General features: G+C 49.2%; 31 non-coding genes across 31 annotated transcripts; all 31 read right to left on the reverse strand.

Moving 5' to 3' along the window:
* Window positions 1–269: 269 nt before the first annotated feature.
* Trnan-guu (transfer RNA asparagine (anticodon GUU)) lies at window positions 270–343 on the reverse strand. The gene has a single exon. It is a non-coding gene; the product is annotated as a tRNA-Asn (tRNA).
* A 318-nt stretch (window positions 344–661) lies between these two features.
* On the reverse strand, window positions 662–733 carry Trnat-cgu (transfer RNA threonine (anticodon CGU)). Its single transcript has one exon. It is a non-coding gene; the product is annotated as a tRNA-Thr (tRNA).
* Window positions 734–1,814: 1,081 nt separating this feature from the next.
* On the reverse strand, window positions 1,815–1,886 carry Trnat-cgu (transfer RNA threonine (anticodon CGU)). The gene has a single exon. It is a non-coding gene; the product is annotated as a tRNA-Thr (tRNA).
* Window positions 1,887–2,467: 581 nt separating this feature from the next.
* On the reverse strand, window positions 2,468–2,541 carry Trnan-guu (transfer RNA asparagine (anticodon GUU)). The gene has a single exon. It is a non-coding gene; the product is annotated as a tRNA-Asn (tRNA).
* Window positions 2,542–2,859: 318 nt separating this feature from the next.
* Window positions 2,860–2,931, reverse strand: Trnat-cgu (transfer RNA threonine (anticodon CGU)). Its single transcript has one exon. It is a non-coding gene; the product is annotated as a tRNA-Thr (tRNA).
* A 1,081-nt stretch (window positions 2,932–4,012) lies between these two features.
* On the reverse strand, window positions 4,013–4,084 carry Trnat-cgu (transfer RNA threonine (anticodon CGU)). The gene has a single exon. It is a non-coding gene; the product is annotated as a tRNA-Thr (tRNA).
* Window positions 4,085–4,773: 689 nt separating this feature from the next.
* Window positions 4,774–4,847, reverse strand: Trnan-guu (transfer RNA asparagine (anticodon GUU)). Its single transcript has one exon. It is a non-coding gene; the product is annotated as a tRNA-Asn (tRNA).
* A 318-nt stretch (window positions 4,848–5,165) lies between these two features.
* Trnat-cgu (transfer RNA threonine (anticodon CGU)) lies at window positions 5,166–5,237 on the reverse strand. Its single transcript has one exon. It is a non-coding gene; the product is annotated as a tRNA-Thr (tRNA).
* A 1,080-nt stretch (window positions 5,238–6,317) lies between these two features.
* On the reverse strand, window positions 6,318–6,389 carry Trnat-cgu (transfer RNA threonine (anticodon CGU)). The gene has a single exon. It is a non-coding gene; the product is annotated as a tRNA-Thr (tRNA).
* A 689-nt stretch (window positions 6,390–7,078) lies between these two features.
* Trnan-guu (transfer RNA asparagine (anticodon GUU)) lies at window positions 7,079–7,152 on the reverse strand. The gene has a single exon. It is a non-coding gene; the product is annotated as a tRNA-Asn (tRNA).
* Window positions 7,153–7,470: 318 nt separating this feature from the next.
* On the reverse strand, window positions 7,471–7,542 carry Trnat-cgu (transfer RNA threonine (anticodon CGU)). The gene has a single exon. It is a non-coding gene; the product is annotated as a tRNA-Thr (tRNA).
* A 689-nt stretch (window positions 7,543–8,231) lies between these two features.
* Window positions 8,232–8,305, reverse strand: Trnan-guu (transfer RNA asparagine (anticodon GUU)). Its single transcript has one exon. It is a non-coding gene; the product is annotated as a tRNA-Asn (tRNA).
* A 318-nt stretch (window positions 8,306–8,623) lies between these two features.
* Trnat-cgu (transfer RNA threonine (anticodon CGU)) lies at window positions 8,624–8,695 on the reverse strand. The gene has a single exon. It is a non-coding gene; the product is annotated as a tRNA-Thr (tRNA).
* A 689-nt stretch (window positions 8,696–9,384) lies between these two features.
* Window positions 9,385–9,458, reverse strand: Trnan-guu (transfer RNA asparagine (anticodon GUU)). The gene has a single exon. It is a non-coding gene; the product is annotated as a tRNA-Asn (tRNA).
* Window positions 9,459–9,776: 318 nt separating this feature from the next.
* Trnat-cgu (transfer RNA threonine (anticodon CGU)) lies at window positions 9,777–9,848 on the reverse strand. The gene has a single exon. It is a non-coding gene; the product is annotated as a tRNA-Thr (tRNA).
* A 689-nt stretch (window positions 9,849–10,537) lies between these two features.
* On the reverse strand, window positions 10,538–10,611 carry Trnan-guu (transfer RNA asparagine (anticodon GUU)). Its single transcript has one exon. It is a non-coding gene; the product is annotated as a tRNA-Asn (tRNA).
* A 318-nt stretch (window positions 10,612–10,929) lies between these two features.
* Window positions 10,930–11,001, reverse strand: Trnat-cgu (transfer RNA threonine (anticodon CGU)). The gene has a single exon. It is a non-coding gene; the product is annotated as a tRNA-Thr (tRNA).
* A 689-nt stretch (window positions 11,002–11,690) lies between these two features.
* On the reverse strand, window positions 11,691–11,764 carry Trnan-guu (transfer RNA asparagine (anticodon GUU)). Its single transcript has one exon. It is a non-coding gene; the product is annotated as a tRNA-Asn (tRNA).
* A 318-nt stretch (window positions 11,765–12,082) lies between these two features.
* On the reverse strand, window positions 12,083–12,154 carry Trnat-cgu (transfer RNA threonine (anticodon CGU)). Its single transcript has one exon. It is a non-coding gene; the product is annotated as a tRNA-Thr (tRNA).
* Window positions 12,155–12,843: 689 nt separating this feature from the next.
* Trnan-guu (transfer RNA asparagine (anticodon GUU)) lies at window positions 12,844–12,917 on the reverse strand. Its single transcript has one exon. It is a non-coding gene; the product is annotated as a tRNA-Asn (tRNA).
* Window positions 12,918–13,235: 318 nt separating this feature from the next.
* Window positions 13,236–13,307, reverse strand: Trnat-cgu (transfer RNA threonine (anticodon CGU)). Its single transcript has one exon. It is a non-coding gene; the product is annotated as a tRNA-Thr (tRNA).
* A 689-nt stretch (window positions 13,308–13,996) lies between these two features.
* On the reverse strand, window positions 13,997–14,070 carry Trnan-guu (transfer RNA asparagine (anticodon GUU)). The gene has a single exon. It is a non-coding gene; the product is annotated as a tRNA-Asn (tRNA).
* A 318-nt stretch (window positions 14,071–14,388) lies between these two features.
* Trnat-cgu (transfer RNA threonine (anticodon CGU)) lies at window positions 14,389–14,460 on the reverse strand. The gene has a single exon. It is a non-coding gene; the product is annotated as a tRNA-Thr (tRNA).
* A 677-nt stretch (window positions 14,461–15,137) lies between these two features.
* On the reverse strand, window positions 15,138–15,211 carry Trnan-guu (transfer RNA asparagine (anticodon GUU)). The gene has a single exon. It is a non-coding gene; the product is annotated as a tRNA-Asn (tRNA).
* A 318-nt stretch (window positions 15,212–15,529) lies between these two features.
* Window positions 15,530–15,601, reverse strand: Trnat-cgu (transfer RNA threonine (anticodon CGU)). The gene has a single exon. It is a non-coding gene; the product is annotated as a tRNA-Thr (tRNA).
* Window positions 15,602–16,290: 689 nt separating this feature from the next.
* On the reverse strand, window positions 16,291–16,364 carry Trnan-guu (transfer RNA asparagine (anticodon GUU)). The gene has a single exon. It is a non-coding gene; the product is annotated as a tRNA-Asn (tRNA).
* A 318-nt stretch (window positions 16,365–16,682) lies between these two features.
* Trnat-cgu (transfer RNA threonine (anticodon CGU)) lies at window positions 16,683–16,754 on the reverse strand. Its single transcript has one exon. It is a non-coding gene; the product is annotated as a tRNA-Thr (tRNA).
* Window positions 16,755–17,432: 678 nt separating this feature from the next.
* Window positions 17,433–17,506, reverse strand: Trnan-guu (transfer RNA asparagine (anticodon GUU)). The gene has a single exon. It is a non-coding gene; the product is annotated as a tRNA-Asn (tRNA).
* A 318-nt stretch (window positions 17,507–17,824) lies between these two features.
* On the reverse strand, window positions 17,825–17,896 carry Trnat-cgu (transfer RNA threonine (anticodon CGU)). The gene has a single exon. It is a non-coding gene; the product is annotated as a tRNA-Thr (tRNA).
* Window positions 17,897–18,585: 689 nt separating this feature from the next.
* Window positions 18,586–18,659, reverse strand: Trnan-guu (transfer RNA asparagine (anticodon GUU)). The gene has a single exon. It is a non-coding gene; the product is annotated as a tRNA-Asn (tRNA).
* Window positions 18,660–18,977: 318 nt separating this feature from the next.
* Trnat-cgu (transfer RNA threonine (anticodon CGU)) lies at window positions 18,978–19,049 on the reverse strand. Its single transcript has one exon. It is a non-coding gene; the product is annotated as a tRNA-Thr (tRNA).
* Window positions 19,050–19,439: the final 390 nt, after the last annotated feature.

Genomic DNA, 19,439 nt, shown 5'->3' on the forward strand with positions numbered 1-19,439 from the left:
TATGGCACTCGCGACGTATACGCTGAAATTGAATGTAAATAAAACGTCTTTTGTAGTGGGCGCCGCTCCACTGCAGTGTCACACATGGTGAATAAATAGGAAAACAGTAGAACGTCTGTGTAGGGTCATATTTTTACCTACAGTGCCACCTGCCTGAATGTGTAAAAGCATCTGTGGCATCACTCCTTCGCAGCCAAATTGCCACACTAGCTGTGTATCTCTAACAAAGTTGACATATGTCCTCACCTCGGTGACGGTTAAAACGATTTCGCCCCCGGGTGGGCTTGAACCACCAACCTTTCGGTTAACAGCCGAACGCGCTAGCCGATTGCGCCACGGAGGCGTTGACTTTGGCTCACTTGTGCTCTCTATATCAACGCAATTCGTACACATTCTGCAGGAATCTCGCAGAATGGTAGCATCTGCTTATGCCTCTTCACATGGATAACGTGCATGCACACTGTAGCGACGCTCATAAACGAATGACATTATACTACAAAATGCATACAAACCACTGTTCTCCCTATGCATTCAGAAAACCTCCTAGGCCAGTACAATACTTGACATAGGTTGTAGAACATCCCTTTCATTCAGTGTACTGCCATGTGATAGACATTGCTCGAGGTAGCTCCGCACGTTGCAGGAAAGTTAAAAAAATGGATGCCTTCAGTGAGGTTCGAACTTACGACTCCTGGTTTACGAGACCAGTGCTCTACCACTGAGCTAAGAAGGCGGCAGCTTTGATTTTGCGAGCTATCCCCGAATTCTCACTTCATCACACTGAATCTTGCAGCCCTCGACCAGATAATTGATTTGGCGCACTGGTGCTGCTGGGAGTGTCCACATTGCCGTTCACCAAATCTCTCGACTGTTTCGCCCTTACGATCGGCGACGACCGTCAGGCCAGCAAAAGTTTGCAGTCTGCAATTTCTTGTCCTAGTGCACAGCTTGTGGGATAACGTGGCTCGACTGCGAAATGCGCCTTTCGGCTCCACTCTCTGGCTACAGTTTGCTGTTGTTCACAGTGGCACTGGCGTTGCCCATGGGGCTTCATGTAAGGCGACTGCACGTCGCTCGGACAACAGCGGCCTACTGCAGACCGACACTTAAGAGACACAAAATACAAATCGACATCGAGAGACAGGCCCTGTCATATGGCACTCGCGACGTATACGCTGAAATTGAATGTAAATAAAACGTCTTTTGTAGTGGGCGCCGCTCCACTGCAGTGTCACACATGGTGAATAAATAGGAAAACAGTAGAACGTCTGTGTAGGGTCATGTTTTTACCTACAGTGCCACCTGCCTGAATGTGTATAAGCATCTGTGGCATCACTCCTTCGCAGCCAAATTGCCACACTAGCTGTGTATCTCTAACAAAGTTGACGTATGTCCTCACCTCGGTGACGGTTAAAACGATTGCGCCCCCAGGTGGGCTCGAACCACCAACCTTTCTTTTAACAGCCGAACGCGCTAGCCGATTGCGCGACGGAGGCGTCGATTTTGGCTCACTTTTGCTCTCTATATCAACGCAATTCGTACACATTCTGCAGGAATCTCGCAGAATGGTAGCATCTGCTTATGCCTCTTCACATGGATAACGTGCATGCACACTGTAGCGACGCTCATAAACGAATGACATTATACTACAAAATGCATACAAACCACTGTTCTGCCTATGCATTCAGAAAACCTCCTAGGCCAGTAGAATACTTGACATAGGTTGTAGAACATCCCTTTCATTCAGTGTACTGCCATGTGATAGATATTGCTCGAGGTAGCTCCGCACGTTGCAGGAAAGTTAAAAAAATGGATGCCTTCTGCGAGGTTCGAACTCACGACTCCTGGTTTACGAGACCAGTGCTCTACCACTGAGCTAAGAAGGCGGCAGCTTTGAATTTGCGAGCTATCCCCGGATTCTCACTTCATCACACTGAATCTAGCAGCCCTCGACCAGATAATTGATTTGGCGCACTGCTGCTGCTGGGAGTGTCCACATTGCCGTTCTCCAAATCTCTCGACTGTTTCGCCCTTACGATCGGCGACGACCGTCAGGCCACCAAAAGTTTGCGGTCTGCAATTCCTTGTCCTAGTGCACAGCTTGTGGGATAACGTGGCTCGACTGCGAAATGCGCCTTTCGGCTGCACTCTCTGGCTACAGTTTGCTGTTGTTCACAGTGGCACTGGCGTTGCCCATGGGGCTTCATGTAAGGCGACTGCACGTCGCTCGGCCAACAGCGGCCTACTGCAGACCGACACTTAAGAGACACAAAATACAAATCGACATCGAGAGACAGGCCCTGTCATATGGCACTCGCGACGTATACGCTCAAATTGAATGTGCCACCTGCCTGAATGTGTATAAGCATCTGTGGCATCACTCCTTCGCAGCCAAATTGCCACACTAGCTGTGTATCTCTAACAAAGTTGATGTATGTCCTCACCTCGGTGACGGTTAAAACGATTTCGCCCCCGGGTGGGCTCGAACCACCAACCTTTCGGTTAACAGCCGAACGCGCTAGCCGATTGCGCCACGGAGGCGGTGACTTTGGCTCACTTGTGCTCTCTATATCAACGCAATTCGTACACATTCTGCAGGAATCTCGCAGAATGGTAGCATCTGCTTATGCCTCTTCACATGGATAACGTGCATGCACACTGTAGCGACGCTCATAAACGAATGACATTATACTACAAAATGCATACAAACCACTGTTCTGCCTATGCATTCAGAAAACCTCCTAGGCCAGTAGAATACTTGACATAGGTTGTAGAACATCCCTTTCATTCAGTGTACTGCCATGTGATAGATATTGCTCGAGGTAGCTCCGCACGTTGCAGAAAAGTTAAAAAAATGGATGCCTTCTGCGAGGTTCGAACTCACGACTCCTGGTTTACGAGACCAGTGCTCTACCACTGAGCTAAGAAGGCGGCAGCTTTGAATTTGCGAGCTATCCCCGAATTCTCACTTCATCACACTGAATCTTGCAGCCCTCGACCAGATAATTGATTTGGCGCACTGCTGCTGCTGGGAGTGTCCACATTGCCGTTCTCCAAATCTCTCGACTGTTTCGCCCTTACGATCGGCGACGACCGTCAGGCCACCAAAAGTTTGCGGTCTGCAATTCCTTGTCCTAGTGCACAGCTTGTGGGATAACGTGGCTCGACTGCGAAATGCGCCTTTCGGCTCCACTCTCTGGCTACAGTTTGCTGTTGTTCACAGTGGCACTGGCGTTGCCCATGGGGCTTCATGTAAGGCGACTGCACGTCGCTCGGCCAACAGCGGCCTACTGCAGACCGACACTTAAGAGACACAAAATACAAATCGACATCGAGAGACAGGCCTTGTCATATGGCACTCGCGACGTATACGCTCAAATTGAATGTAAATAAAACGTCTTTTGTAGTGGGCGTCGCTCCACTGCAGTGTCACACATGGTGAATAAATAGGAAAACAGTAGAACGTCTGTGTAGGGCCATGTTTTTACCTACAGTGCCACCTGCCTGAATGTGTATAAGCATCTGTGGCATCACTCCTTCGCAGCCAAATTGCCACACTAGCTGTGTATCTCTAACAAAGTTGATGTATGTCCTCACCTCGGTGACGGTTAAAACGATTTCGCCCCCGGGTGGGCTCGAACCACCAACCTTTCTTTTAACAGCCGAACGCGCTAGCCGAATGCGCGACGGAGGCGTCGATTTTGGCTCACTTTTGCTCTCTATATCAACGCAATTCGTACACATTCTGCAGGAATCTCGCAGAATGGTAGCATCTGCTTATGCCTCTTCACATGGATAACGTGCATGCACACTGTAGCGACGCTCATAAACGAATGACATTATACTACAAAATGCATACAAACCACTGTTCTGCCTATGCATTCAGAAAACCTCCTAGGCCAGTAGAATACTTGACATAGGTTGTAGAACATCCCTTTCATTCAGTGTACTGCCATGTGATAGATATTGCTCGAGGTAGCTCCGCACGTTGCAGAAAAGTTAAAAAAATGGATGCCTTCTGCGAGGTTCGAACTCACGACTCCTGGTTTACGAGACCAGTGCTCTACCACTGAGCTAAGAAGGCGGCAGCTTTGAATTTGCGAGCTATCCCCGAATTCTCACTTCATCACACTGAATCTTGCAGCCCTCGACCAGATAATTGATTTGGCGCACTGCTGCTGCTGGGAGTGTCCACATTGCCGTTCTCCAAATCTCTCGACTGTTTCGCCCTTACGATCGGCGACGACCGTCAGGCCACCAAAAGTTTGCAGTCTGCAATTTCTTGTCCTAGTGCACAGCTTTTGGGATAACGTGGCTCGACTGCGAAATGCGCCTTTCGGCTCCACTCTCTGGCTACAGTTTGCTGTTGTTCACAGTAGCACTGGCGTTGCCCATGGGGCTTCATGTAAGGCGACTGCACGTCGCTCGGCCAACAGCGGCCTACTGCAGACCGACACTTAAGAGACACAAAATACAAATCGACATCGAGAGACAGGCCCTGTCATATGGCACTCGCGACGTATACGCTGAAATTGAATGTAAATAAAACGTCTTTTGTAGTGGGCGCCGCTCCACTGCAGTGTCACACATGGTGAATAAATAGGAAAACAGTAGAACGTCTGTGTAGGGTCATATTTTTACCTACAGTGCCACCTGCCTGAATGTGTAAAAGCATCTGTGGCATCACTCCTTCGCAGCCAAATTGCCACACTAGCTGTGTATCTCTAACAAAGTTGACATATGTCCTCACCTCGGTGACGGTTAAAACGATTTCGCCCCCGGGTGGGCTTGAACCACCAACCTTTCGGTTAACAGCCGAACGCGCTAGCCGATTGCGCCACGGAGGCGTTGACTTTGGCTCACTTGTGCTCTCTATATCAACGCAATTCGTACACATTCTGCAGGAATCTCGCAGAATGGTAGCATCTGCTTATGCCTCTTCACATGGATAACGTGCATGCACACTGTAGCGACACTCATAAACGAATGACATTATACTACAAAATGCATACAAACCACTGTTCTGCCTATGCATTCAGAAAACCTCCTAGGCCAGTAGAATACTTGACATAGGTTGTAGAACATCCCTTTCATTCAGTGTACTGCCATGTGATAGACATTGCTCGAGGTAGCTCCGCACGTTGCAGGAAAGTTAAAAAAATGGATGCCTTCAGTGAGGTTCGAACTTACGACTCCTGGTTTACGAGACCAGTGCTCTACCACTGAGCTAAGAAGGCGGCAGCTTTGAATTTGCGAGCTATCCCCGAATTCTCACTTCATCACACTGAATCTTGCAGCCCTCGACCAGATAATTGATTTGGCGCACTGCTGCTGCTGGGAGTGTCCACATTGCCGTTCACCAAATCTCTCGACTGTTTCGCCCTTACGATCGGCGACGACCGTCAGGCCAGCAAAAGTTTGCAGTCTGCAATTTCTTGTCCTAGTGCACAGCTTGTGGGATAACGTGGCTCGACTGCGAAATGCGCCTTTCGGCTCCACTCTCTGGCTAGAGTTTGCTGTTGTTCACAGTGGCACTGGCGTTGCCCATGGGGCTTCATGTAAGGCGACTGCACGTCGCTCGGCCAACAGCGGCCTACTGCAGACCGACACTTAAGAGACAAAAAATACAAATCGACATCGAGAGACAGGCCCTGTCATATGGCACTCGCGACGTATACGCTGAAATTGAATGTAAATAAAACGTCTTTTGTAGTGGGCGCCGCTCCACTGCAGTGTCACACATGGTGAATAAATAGGAAAACAGTAGAACGTCTGTGTAGGGTCATGTTTTTACCTACAGTGCCACCTGCCTGAATGTGTATAAGCATCTGTGGCATCACTCCTTCGCAGCCAAATTGCCACACTAGCTGTGTATCTCTAACAAAGTTGACGTATGTCCTCACCTCGGTGACGGTTAAAACGATTTCGCCCCGGGTGGGCTTGAACCACCAAGCTTTCGGTTAACAGCCGAAAGCGTTAGCCGATTGCGCCGCGGAGGCGTTGTCTTTGGCTCACTTGTGCTCTCTATATCAACGCAATTCGTACACATTCTGCAGGAATCTCGCAGAATGGTAGCATCTGCTTATGCCCCTTCACATGGATAACGTGCATGCACACTGTAGCGACGCTCTTAAACGAATGACATTATACTACAAAATGCATACAAACCACTGTTCTGCCTATGCATTCAGAAAACCTCCTAGGCCAGTAGAATACTTGACATAGGTTGTAGAACATCCCTTTCATTCAGTGTACTGCCATGTGATAGATATTGCTCGAGGTAGCTCCGCACGTTGCAGGAAAGTTAAAAAAATGGATGCCTTATGTGAGGTTCGAACTCACGACTCCTGGTTTACGAGACCAGTGCTCTACCACTGAGCTAAGAAGGCGGCAGCTTTGAATTTGCGAGCTATCCCCGAATTCTCACTTCATCACACTGAATCTTGCAGCCCTCGACCAGATAATTGATTTGGCGCACTGCTGCTGCTGGGAGTGTCCACATTGCCGTTCACCAAATCTCTCGACTGTTTCGCCCTTACGATCGGCGACGACCGTCAGGCCACCAAAAGTTTGCAGTCTGCAATTTCTTGTCCTAGTGCACAGCTTGTGGGATAACGTGGCTCGACTGCGAAATGCGCCTTTCGGCTCCACTCTCTGGCTACAGTTTGCTGTTGTTCACAGTGGCACTGGCGTTGCCCATGGGGCTTCATGTAAGGCGACTGCACGTCGCTCGGCCAACAGCGGCCTACTGCAGACCGACACTTAAGAGACACAAAATACAAATCGACATCGAGAGACAGGCCCTGTCATATGGCACTCGCGACGTATACGCTGAAATTGAATGTAAATAAAACGTCTTTTGTAGTGGGCGCCGCTCCACTGCAGTGTCACACATGGTGAATAAATAGGAAAACAGTAGAACGTCTGTGTAGGGTCATGTTTTTACCTACAGTGCCACCTGGCTGAATGTGTATAAGCATCTGTGGCATCACTCCTTCGCAGCCAAATTGCCACACTAGCTGTGTATCTCTAACAAAGTTGACGTATGTCCTCACCTCGGTGACGGTTAAAACGATTTCGCCCCCGGGTGGGCTTGAACCACCAAGCTTTCGGTTAACAGCCGAAAGCGTTAGCCGATTGCGCCACGGAGGCGTTGTCTTTGGCTCACTTGTGCTCTCTATATCAACGCAATTCGTACACATTCTGCAGGAATCTCGCAGAATGGTAGCATCTGCTTATGCCTCTTCACATGGATAACGTGCATGCACACTGTAGCGACGCTCATAAACGAATGACATTATACTACAAAATGCATACAAACCACTGTTCTGCCTATGCATTCAGAAAACCTCCTAGGCCAGTAGAATACTTGTCATAGGTTGTAGAACATCCCTTTCATTCAGTGTACTGCCATGTGATAGATATTGCTCGAGGTAGCTCCGCACGTTGCAGGAAAGTTAAAAAAAAGGATGCCTTCTGTGAGGTTCGAACTCACGACTCCTGGTTTACGAGACCAGTGATGTACCACTGAGCTAAGAAGGCGGCAGCTTTGAATTTGCGAGCTATCCCCGAATTCTCACTTCATCACACTGAATCTTGCAGCCCTCGACCAGATAATTGATTTGGCGCACTGCTGCTGCTGGGAGTGTCCACATTGCCGTTCACCAAATCTCTCGACTGTTTCGCCCTTACGATCGGCGACGACCGTCAGGCCACCAAAAGTTTGCAGTCTGCAATTTCTTGTCCTAGTGCACAGCTTGTGGGATAACGTGGCTCGACTGCGAAATGCGCCTTTCGGCTCCACTCTCTGGCTACAGTTTGCTGTTGTTCACAGTGGCACTGGCGTTGCCCATGGGGCTTCATGTAAGGCGACTGCACGTCGCTCGGCCAACAGCGGCCTACTGCAGACCGACACTTAAGAGACACAAAATACAAATCGACATCGAGAGACAGGCCCTGTCATATGGCACTCGCGACGTATACGCTGAAATTGAATGTAAATAAAACGTCTTTTGTAGTGGGCGCCGCTCCACTGCAGTGTCACACATGGTGAATAAATAGGAAAACAGTAGAACGTCTGTGTAGGGTCATGTTTTTACCTACAGTGCCACCTGGCTGAATGTGTATAAGCATCTGTGGCATCACTCCTTCGCAGCCAAATTGCCACACTAGCTGTGTATCTCTAACAAAGTTGACGTATGTCCTCACCTCGGTGACGGTTAAAACGATTTCGCCCCCGGGTGGGCTTGAACCACCAAGCTTTCGGTTAACAGCCGAAAGCGTTAGCCGATTGCGCCACGGAGGCGTTGTCTTTGGCTCACTTGTGCTCTCTATATCAACGCAATTCGTACACATTCTGCAGGAATCTCGCAGAATGGTAGCTTCTGCTTATGCCTCTTCACATGGATAACGTGCATGCACACTGTAGCGACGCTCTTAAACGAATGACATTATACTACAAAATGCATACAAACCACTGTTCTGCCTATGCATTCAGAAAACCTCCTAGGCCAGTAGAATACTTGACATAGGTTGTAGAACATCCCTTTCATTCAGTGTACTGCCATGTGATAGATATTGCTCGAGGTAGCTCCGCACGTTGCAGGAAAGTTAAAAAAATGGATGCCTTCTGTGAGGTTCGAACTCACGACTCCTGGTTTACGAGACCAGTGCTCTACCACTGAGCTAAGAAGGCGGCAGCTTTGAATTTGCGAGCTATCCCCGAATTCTCACTTCATCACACTGAATCTTGCAGCCCTCGACCAGATAATTGATTTGGCGCACTGCTGCTGCTGGGAGTGTCCACATTGCCGTTCACCAAATCTCTCGACTGTTTCGCCCTTACGATCGGCGACGACCGTCAGGCCACCAAAAGTTTGCAGTCTGCAATTTCTTGTCCTAGTGCACAGCTTGTGGGATAACGTGGCTCGACTGCGAAATGCGCCTTTCGGCTCCACTCTCTGGCTACAGTTTGCTGTTGTTCACAGTGGCACTGGCGTTGCCCATGGGGCTTCATGTAAGGCGACTGCACGTCGCTCGGCCAACAGCGGCCTACTGCAGACCGACACTTAAGAGACACAAAATACAAATCGACATCGAGAGACAGGCCCTGTCATATGGCACTCGCGACGTATACGCTGAAATTGAATGTAAATAAAACGTCTTTTGTAGTGGGCGCCGCTCCACTGCAGTGTCACACATGGTGAATAAATAGGAAAACAGTAGAACGTCTGTGTAGGGTCATGTTTTTACCTACAGTGCCACCTGGCTGAATGTGTATAAGCATCTGTGGCATCACTCCTCCGCAGCCAAATTGCCACACTAGCTGTGTATCTCTAACAAAGTTGACGTATGTCCTCACCTCGGTGACGGTTAAAACGATTTCGCCCCCAGGTGGGCTTGAACCCCCAACCATTCGGTTAACAGCCGAACGCGCTAGCCGATTGAGCCACGGAGGCGTTGACTTTGGCTCACTTGTGCTCTCTATATCAACGCAATTCGTACACATTCTGCAGGAATCTCGCAGAATGGTAGCTTCTGCTTATGCCTCTTCACATGGATAACGTGCATGCACACTGTAGCGACGCTCATAAACGAATGACATTATACTACAAAATGCATACAAACCACTGTTCTGCCTATGCATTCAGAAAATCTCCTAGGCCAGTACAATACTTGACATAGGTTCTAGAACATCCCTTTCATTCAGTGTACTGCCATGTGATAGATATTGCTCGAGGTAGCTCCGCACGTTGCAGGAAAGTTAAAAAAATGGATGCCTTCTGTGAGGTTCGAACTCACGACTCCTGGTTTACGAGACCCGTGCTCTACCACTGAGCTAAGAAGGCGGCAGCTTTGAATTTGCGAGCTATCCCCGAATTCTCACTTCATCACACTGAATCTTGCAGCCCTCGACCAGATAATTGATTTGGCGCACTGCTGCTGCTGGGAGTGTCCACATTGCCGTTCACCAAATCTCTCGACTGTTTCGCCCTTACGATCGGCGACGACCGTCAGGCCACCAAAAGTTTGCAGTCTGCAATTTCTTGTCCTAGTGCACAGCTTGTGGGATAACGTGGCTCGACTGCGAAATGCGCCTTTCGGCTCCACTCTCTGGCTACAGTTTGCTGTTGTTCACAGTGGCACTGGCGTTGCCCATGGGGCTTCATGTAAGGCGACTGCACGTCGCTCGGCCAACAGCGGCCTACTGCAGACCGACACTTAAGAGACACAAAATACAAATCGACATCGAGAGACAGGCCCTGTCATATGGCACTCGCGACGTATACGCTGAAATTGAATGTAAATAAAACGTCTTTTGTAGTGGGCGCCGCTCCACTGCAGTGTCACACATGGTGAATAAATAGGAAAACAGTAGAACGTCTGTGTAGGGTCATGTTTTTACCTACAGTGCCACCTGGCTGAATGTGTATAAGCATCTGTGGCATCACTCCTTCGCAGCCAAATTGCCACACTAGCTGTGTATCTCTAACAAAGTTGACGTATGTCCTCACCTCGGTGACGGTTAAAACGATTTCGCCCCTGGGTGGGCTTGAACCACCAAGCTTTCGGTTAACAGCCGAAAGCGTTAGCCGATTGCGCCACGGAGGCGTTGTCTTCGGCTCACTTGTGCTCTCTATATCAAAGCAATTGGTACACATTCTGCAGGAATCTCGCAGAATGGTAGCATCTGCTTATGCCTCTTCACATGGATAACGTGCATGCACACTGTAGCGACGCTCTTAAACGAATGACATTATACTACAAAATGCATACAAACCACTGTTCTGCCTATGCATTCAGAAAACCTCCTAGGCCAGTAGAATACTTGACATAGGTTGTAGAACATCCCTTTCATTCAGTGTACTGCCATGTGATAGATATTGCTCGAGGTAGCTCCGCACGTTGCAGGAAAGTTAAAAAAATGGATGCCTTCTGTGAGGTTCGAACTCACGACTCCTGGTTTACGAGACCAGTGCTCTACCACTGAGCTAAGAAGGCGGCAGCTTTGAATTTGCGAGATATCCCCGAATTCTCACTTCATCACACTGAATCTTGCAGCCCTCGACCAGATAATTGATTTGGCGCACTGCTGCTGCTGGGAGTGTCCACATTGCCGTTCACCAAATCTCTCGACTGTTTCGCCCTTACGATCGGCGACGACCGTCAGGCCACCAAAAGTTTGCAGTCTGCAATTTCTTGTCCTAGTGCACAGCTTTTGGGATAACGTGGCTCGACTGCGAAATGCGCCTTTCGGCTCCACTCTCTGGCTACAGTTTGCTGTTGTTCACAGTGGCACTGGCGTTGCCCATGGGGCTTCATGTAAGGCGACTGCACGTCGCTCGGCCAACAGCGGCCTACTGCAGACCGACACTTAAGAGACACAAAATACAAATCGACATCGAGAGACAGGCCCTGTCATATGGCACTCGCGACGTATACGCTGAAATTGAATGTAAATAAAACGTCTTTTGTAGTGGGCGCCGCTCCACTGCAGTGTCACACATGGTGAATAAATAGGAAAACAGTAAAACGTCTGTGTAGGGTCATGTTTTTACCTACAGTGCCACCTGCCTGAATGTATATAAGCATCTGTGGCATCACTCCTTCGCAGCCAAATTGCCACACTAGCTGTGTATCTCTAACAAAGTTGACGTATGTCCTCACCTCGGTGACGGTTAAAACGATTTCGCCCCCGGGTGGGCTTGAACCACCAACCTTTCGGTTAACAGCCGAACGCGCTAGCCGATTGCGCCACGGAGGCGTTGACTTTGGCTCACTTGTGCTCTCCATATCAACGCAATTCGTACACATTCTGCAGGAATCTCGCAGAATGGTAGCATCTGCTTATGCCTCTTCACATGGATAACGTGCATGCACACTGTAGCGACGCTCATAAACGAATGACATTATACTACAAAATGCATACAAACCACTGTTCTGCCTATGCATTCAGAAAACCTCCTAGGCCAGTAGAATACTTGTCATAGGTTGTAGAACATCCCTTTCATTCAGTGTACTGCCATGTGATAGACATTGCTCGAGGTAGCTCCGCACGTTGCAGGAAAGTTAAAAAAATGGATGCCTTCTGTGAGGTTCGAACTCACGACTCCTGGTTTACGAGACCAGTGATGTACCACTGAGCTAAGAAGGCGGCAGCTTTGAATTTGCGAGCTATCCCCGAATTCTCACTTCATCACACTGAATCTTGCAGCCCTCGACCAGATAATTGATTTGGCGCACTGCTGCTGCTGGGAGTGTCCACATTGCCGTTCACCAAATCTCTCGACTGTTTCGCCCTTACGATCGGCGACGACCGTCAGGCCACCAAAAGTTTGCAGTCTGCAATTTCTTGTCCTAGTGCACAGCTTGTGGGATAACGTGGCTCGACTGCGAAATGCGCCTTTCGGCTCCTCTCTCTGGCTACAGTTTGCTGTTGTTCACAGTGGCACTGGCGTTGCCCATGGGGCTTCATGTAAGGCGACTGCACGTCGCTCGGCCAACAGCGGCCTACTGCAGACCGACACTTAAGAGACACAAAATACAAATCGACATCGAGAGACAGGCCCTGTCATATGGCACTCGCGACGTATACGCTGAAATTGAATGTAAATAAAACGTCTTTTGTAGTGGGCGCCGCTCCACTGCAGTGTCACACATGGTGAATAAATAGGAAAACAGTAGAACGTCTGTGTAGGGTCATGTTTTTACCTACAGTGCCACCTGCCTGAATGTGTATAAGCATCTGTGGCATCACTCCTTCGCAGCCAAATTGCCACACTAGCTGTGTATCTCTAACAAAGTTGACGTATGTCCTCACCTCGGTGACGGTTAAAACGATTTCGCCCCCGGGTGGGCTTGAACCACCAACCTTTCGGTTAACAGCCGAACGCGCTAGCCGATTGCGCCACGGAGGCGTTGACTTTGGCTCACTTGTGCTCTCTATATCAACGCAATTCGTACACATTCTGCAGGAATCTCGCAGAATGGTAGCATCTGCTTATGCCTCTTCACATGGATAACGTGCATGCACACTGTAGCGACGCTCATAAACGAATGACATTATACTACAAAATGCATACAAACCACTGTTCTGCCTATGCATTCAGAAAACCTCCTAGGCCAGTAGAATACTTGTCATAGGTTGTAGAACATCCCTTTCATTCAGTGTACTGCCATGTGATAGACATTGCTCGAGGTAGCTCCGCACGTTGCAGGAAAGTTAAAAAAATGGATGCCTTCTGTGAGGTTCGAACTCACGACTCCTGGTTTACGAGACCAGTGATGTACCACTGAGCTAAGAAGGCGGCAGCTTTGAATTTGCGAGCTATCCCCGAATTCTCACTTCATCACACTGAATCTTGCAGCCCTCGACCAGATAATTGATTTGGCGCACTGCTGCTGCTGGGAGTGTCCACATTGCCGTTCACCAAATCTCTCGACTGTTTCGCCCTTACGATCGGCGACGACCGTCAGGCCACCAAAAGTTTGCAGTCTGCAATTTCTTGTCCTAGTGCACAGCTTGTGGGATAACGTGGCTCGACTGCGAAATGCGCCTTTCGGCTCCACTCTCTGGCTACAGTTTGCTGTTGTTCACAGTGGCACTGGCGTTGCCCATGGGGCTTCATGTAAGGCGACTGCACGTCGCTCGGCCAACAGCGGCCTACTGCAGACCGACACTTAAGAGACACAAAATACAAATCGACATCGAGAGACAGGCCCTGTCATATGGCACTCGCGACGTATACGCTGAAATTGAATGTAAATAAAACGTCCTTTGTAGTGGGCGCCGCTCCACTGCAGTGTCACACATGGTGAATAAATAGGAAAACAGTAGAACGTCTGTGTAGGGTCATGTTTTTACCTACAGTGCCACCTGGCTGAATGTGTATAAGCATCTGTGGCATCACTCCTTCGCAGCCAAATTGCCACACTAGCTGTGTATCTCTAACAAAGTTGACGTATGTCCTCACCTCGGTGACGGTTAAAACGATTTCGCCCCCGGGTGGGCTTGAACCACCAACCTTTCGGTTAACAGCCGAACGCGCTAGCCGATTGCGCCACGGAGGCGTTGACTTTGGCTCACTTGTGCTCTCTATATCAACGCAATTCGTACACATTCTGCAGGAATCTCGCAGAATGGTAGCATCTGCTTATGCCTCTTCACATGGATAACGTGCATGCACACTGTAGCGACGCTCATAAACGAATGACATTATACTACAAAATGCATACAAACCACTGTTCTGCCTATGCATTCAGAAAACCTCCTAGGCCAGTAGAATATTTGTCATAGGTTGTAGAACATCCCTTTCATTCAGTGTACTGCCATGTGATAGACATTGCTCGAGGTAGCTCCGCACGTTGCAGGAAAGTTAAAAAAATGGATGTCTTCTGTGAGGTTCGAACTCACGACTCCTGGTTTACGAGACCAGTGATGTACCACTGAGCTAAGAAGGCGGCAGCTTCGAATTTGCGAGCTATCCCCGAATTCTCACTTCATCACACTGAATCTTGCAGCCCTCGACCAGATAATTGATTTGGCGCACTGCTGCTGCTGGGAGTGTCCACATTGCCGTTCACCAAATCTCTCGACTGTTTCGCCCTTACGATCGGCGACGACCGTCAGGCCACCAAAAGTTTGCAGTCTGCAATTTCTTGTCCTAGTGCACAGCTTTTGGGATAACGTGGCTCGACTGCGAAATGCGCCTTTCGGCTCCACTCTCTGGCTACAGTTTGCTGTTGTTCACAGTGGCACTGGCGTTGCCCATGGGGCGACTGCACGTCGCTCGGCCAACAGCGGCCTACTGCAGACCGACACTTAAGAGACACAAAATACAAATCGACATCGAGAGACAGGCCCTGTCATATGGCACTCGCAACGTATACGCTGAAATTGAATGTAAATAAAACGTCTTTTGTAGTGGGCGCCGCTCCACTGCAGTGTCACACATGGTGAATAAATAGGAAAACAGTAGAACGTCTGTGTAGGGTCATGTTTTTACCTACAGTGCCACCTGGCTGAATGTGTATAAGCATCTGTGGCATCACTCCTTCGCAGCCAAATTGCCACACTAGCTGTGTATCTCTAACAAAGTTGACGTATGTCCTCACCTCGGTGACGGTTAAAACGATTTCGCCCCCGGGTCGGCTTGAACCACCAACCTTTCGGTTAACAGCCGAACGCGCTAGCCGATTGCGCCACGGAGGCGTTGACTTTGGCTCACTTGTGCTCTCTATATCAACGCAATTCGTACACATTCTGCAGGAATCTCGCAGAATGGTAGCATCTGCTTATGCCTCTTCACATGGATAACGTGCATGCACACTGTAGCGACTCTCATAAACGAATGACATTATACTACAAAATGCATACAAACCACTATTCTGCCTATGCATTCAGAAAACCTCCTAGGCCAGTAGAATACTTGTCATAGGTTGTAGAACATCCCTTTCATTCAGTGTGCTGCCATGTGATAGACATTGCTCGAGGTAGCTCCGCACGTTGCAGGAAAGTTAAAAAAATGGATGCCTTCTGTGAGGTTCGAACTCACGACTCTTGGTTTACGAGACCAGTGCTCTACCACTGAGCTAAGAAGGCGGCAGCTTTGAATTTGCGAGCTATCCCCGAATTCTCACTTCATCACACTGAATCTTGCAGCCCTCGACCAGATAATTGATTTGGCGCACTGCTGCTGCTGGGAGTGTCCACATTGCCGTTCACCAAATCTCTCGACTGTTTCGCCCTTACGATCGGCGACGACCGTCAGGCCACCAAAAGTTTGCAGACTGCAATTTCTTGTCCTAGTGCACAGCTTTTGGGATAACGTGGCTCGACTGCGAAATGCGCCTTTCGGCTCCACTCTCTGGCTACAGTTTGCTGTTGTTCACAGTGGCACTGGCGTTGCCCATGGGGCTTCATGTAAGGCGACTGCACGTCGCTCGTCCAACAGCGGCCTACTGCAGACCGACACTTAAGAGACACAAAATACAAATCGACATCGAGAGACAGGCCCTGTCATATGGCACTCGCGACGTATACGCTGAAATTGAATGTAAATAAAACGTCTTTTGTAGTGGGCGCCGCTCCACTGCAGTGTCACACATGGTGAATAAATAGGAAAACAGTAGAACGTCTGTGTAGGGTCATGTTCTTACCTACAGTGCCACCTGCCTGAATGTGTATAAGCATCTGCGGCATCACTCCTTCGCAGCCAAATTGCCACACTAGCTGTGTATCTCTAACAAAGTTGACGTATGTCCTCACCTCGGTGACGGTTAAAACGATTTCGCCCCCGGGTGGGCTTGAACCACCAACCTTTCGGTTAACAGCCGAACGCGCTAGCCGATTGCGCCACGGAGGCGTTGACTTTGGCTCACTTGTGCTCTCTATATCAACGCAATTCGTACACATTCTGCAGGAATCTCGCAGAATGGTAGCATCTGCTTATGCCTCTTCACATGGATAACGTGCATGCACACTGTAGCGACGCTCATAAACGAATGACATTATACTACAAAATGCATACAAACCACTGTTCTGCCTATGCATTCAGAAAACCTCCTAGGCCAGTAGAATACTTGTCATAGGTTGTAGAACATCCCTTTCATTCAGTGTACTGCCATGTGATAGACATTGCTCGAGGTAGCTCCGCACGTTGCAGGAAAGTTAAAAAAATGGATGTCTTCTGTGAGGTTCGAACTCACGACTACTGGTTTACGAGACCAGTGATGTACCACTGAGCTAAGAAGGCGGCAGCTTCGAATTTGCGAGCTATCCCCGAATTCTCACTTCATCACACTGAATCTTGCAGCCCTCGACCAGATAATTGATTTGGCGCACTGCTGCTGCTGGGAGTGTCCACATTGCCGTTCACCAAATCTCTCGACTGTTTCGCCCTTACGATCGGCGACGACCGTCAGGCCACCAAAAGTTTGCAAGTCTGCAATTTCTTGTCCTAGTGCACAGCTTGTGGGATAACGTGGCTCGACTGCGAAATGCGCCTTTCGGCTCCACTCTCTGGCTACAGTTTGCTGTTGTTCACAGTGGCACTGGCGTTGCCCATGGGGCGACTGCACGTCGCTCGGCCAACAGCGGCCTACTGCAGACCGACACTTAAGAGACACAAAATACAAATCGACATCGAGAGACAGGCCCTGTCATATGGCACTCGCGACGTATACGCTGAAATTGAATGTAAATAAAACGTCTTTTGTAGTGGGCGCCGCTCCACTGCAGTGTCACACATGGTGAATAAATAGGAAAACAGTAGAACGTCTGTGTAGGGTCATGTTTTTACCTACAGTGCCACCTGGCTGAATGTGTATAAGCATCTGTGGCATCACTCCTTCGCAGCCAAATTGCCACACTAGCTGTGTATCTCTAACAAAGTTGACGTATGTCCTCACCTCGGTGACGGTTAAAACGATTTCGCCCCCGGGTCGGCTTGAACCACCAACCTTTCGGTTAACAGCCGAACGCGCTAGCCGATTGCGCCACGGAGGCGTTGACTTTGGCTCACTTGTGCTCTCTATATCAACGCAATTCGTACACATTCTGCAGGAATCTCGCAGAATGGTAGCATCTGCTTATGCCTCTTCACATGGATAACGTGCATGCACACTGTAGCGACGCTCATAAACGAATGACATTATACTACAAAATGCATACAAACCACTATTCTGCCTATGCATTCAGAAAACCTCCTAGGCCAGTAGAATACTTGTCATAGGTTGTAGAACATCCCTTTCATTCAGTGTGCTGCCATGTGATAGACATTGCTCGAGGTAGCTCCGCACGTTGCAGGAAAGTTAAAAAAATGGATGCCTTCTGTGAGGTTCGAACTCACGACTCCTGGTTTACGAGACCAGTGCTCTACCACTGAGCTAAGAAGGCGGCAGCTTTGAATTTGCGAGCTATCCCCGAATTCTCACTTCATCACACTGAATCTTGCAGCCCTCGACCAGATAATTGATTTGGCGCACTGCTGCTGCTGGGAGTGTCCACATTGCCGTTCACCAAATCTCTCGACTGTTTCGCCCTTACGATCGGCGACGACCGTCAGGCCACCAAAAGTTTGCAGACTGCAATTTCTTGTCCTAGTGCACAGCTTTTGGGATAACGTGGCTCGACTGCGAAATGCGCCTTTCGGCTCCACTCTCTGGCTACAGTTTGCTGTTGTTCACAGTGGCACTGGCGTTGCCCATGGGGCTTCATGTAAGGCGACTGCACGTCGCTCGTCCAACAGCGGCCTACTGCAGACCGACACTTAAGAGACACAAAATACAAATCGACATCGAGAGACAGGCCCTGTCATATGGCACTCGCGACGTATACGCTGAAATTGAATGTAAATAAAACGTCTTTTGTAGTGGGCGCCGCTCCACTGCAGTGTCACACATGGTGAATAAATAGGAAAACAGTAGAACGTCTGTGTAGGGTCATGTTCTTACCTACAGTGCCACCTGCCTGAATGTGTATAAGCATCTGCGGCATCACTCCTTCGCAGCCAAATTGCCACACTAGCTGTGTATCTCTAACAAAGTTGACGTATGTCCTCACCTCGGTGACGGTTAAAACGATTTCGTCCCCGGGTCGGCTTGAACCACCAACCTTTCGGTTAACAGCCGAACGCGCTAGCCGATTGCGCCACGGAGGCGTTGACTTTGGCTCACTTGTGCTCTCTATATCAACGCAATTCGTACACATTCTGCAGGAATCTCGCAGAATGGTAGCATCTGCTTATGCCTCTTCACATGGATAACGTGCATGCACACTGTAGCGACGCTCATAAACGAATGACATTATACTACAAAATGCATACAAACCACTGTTCTGCCTATGCATTCAGAAAACCTCCTAGGCCAGTAGAATACTTGACATAGGTTGTAGAACATCCCTTTCATTCAGTGTACTGCCATGTGATAGATATTGCTCGAGGTAGCTCCGCACGTTGCAGGAAAGTTAAAAAAATGGATGCCTTCTGTGAGGTTCGAACTCACGACTCCTGGTTTACGAAACCAGTGATGTACCACTGAGCTAAAAAGGCGGCAGCTTTGAATTTGCGAGCTATCCCCGAATTCTCACTTCATCACACTGAATCTTGCAGCCCTCGACCAGATAATTGATTTGGCGCACTGCTGCTGCTGGGAGTGTCCACATTGCCGTTCACCAAATCTCTCGACTGTTTCGCCCTTACGATCGGCGACGACCGTCAGGCCACCAAAAGTTTGCAGTCTGCAATTTCTTGTCCTAGTGCACAGCTTTTGGGATAACGTGGCTCGACTGCGAAATGCGCCTTTCGGCGCCACTCTCTGGCTACAGTTTGCTGTTGTTCACAGTGACACTGGCGTTGCCCATCGGGCTTCATGTAAGGCGACTGCACGTCGCTCGGCCAACAGCGGCCTACTGCAGACCGACACTTAAGAGACACAAAATA

Source organism: Schistocerca gregaria, chromosome 5 (assembly GCF_023897955.1).
Source record: "Schistocerca gregaria isolate iqSchGreg1 chromosome 5, iqSchGreg1.2, whole genome shotgun sequence".
NCBI lineage: Eukaryota > Metazoa > Arthropoda > Insecta > Orthoptera > Acrididae > Schistocerca > Schistocerca gregaria.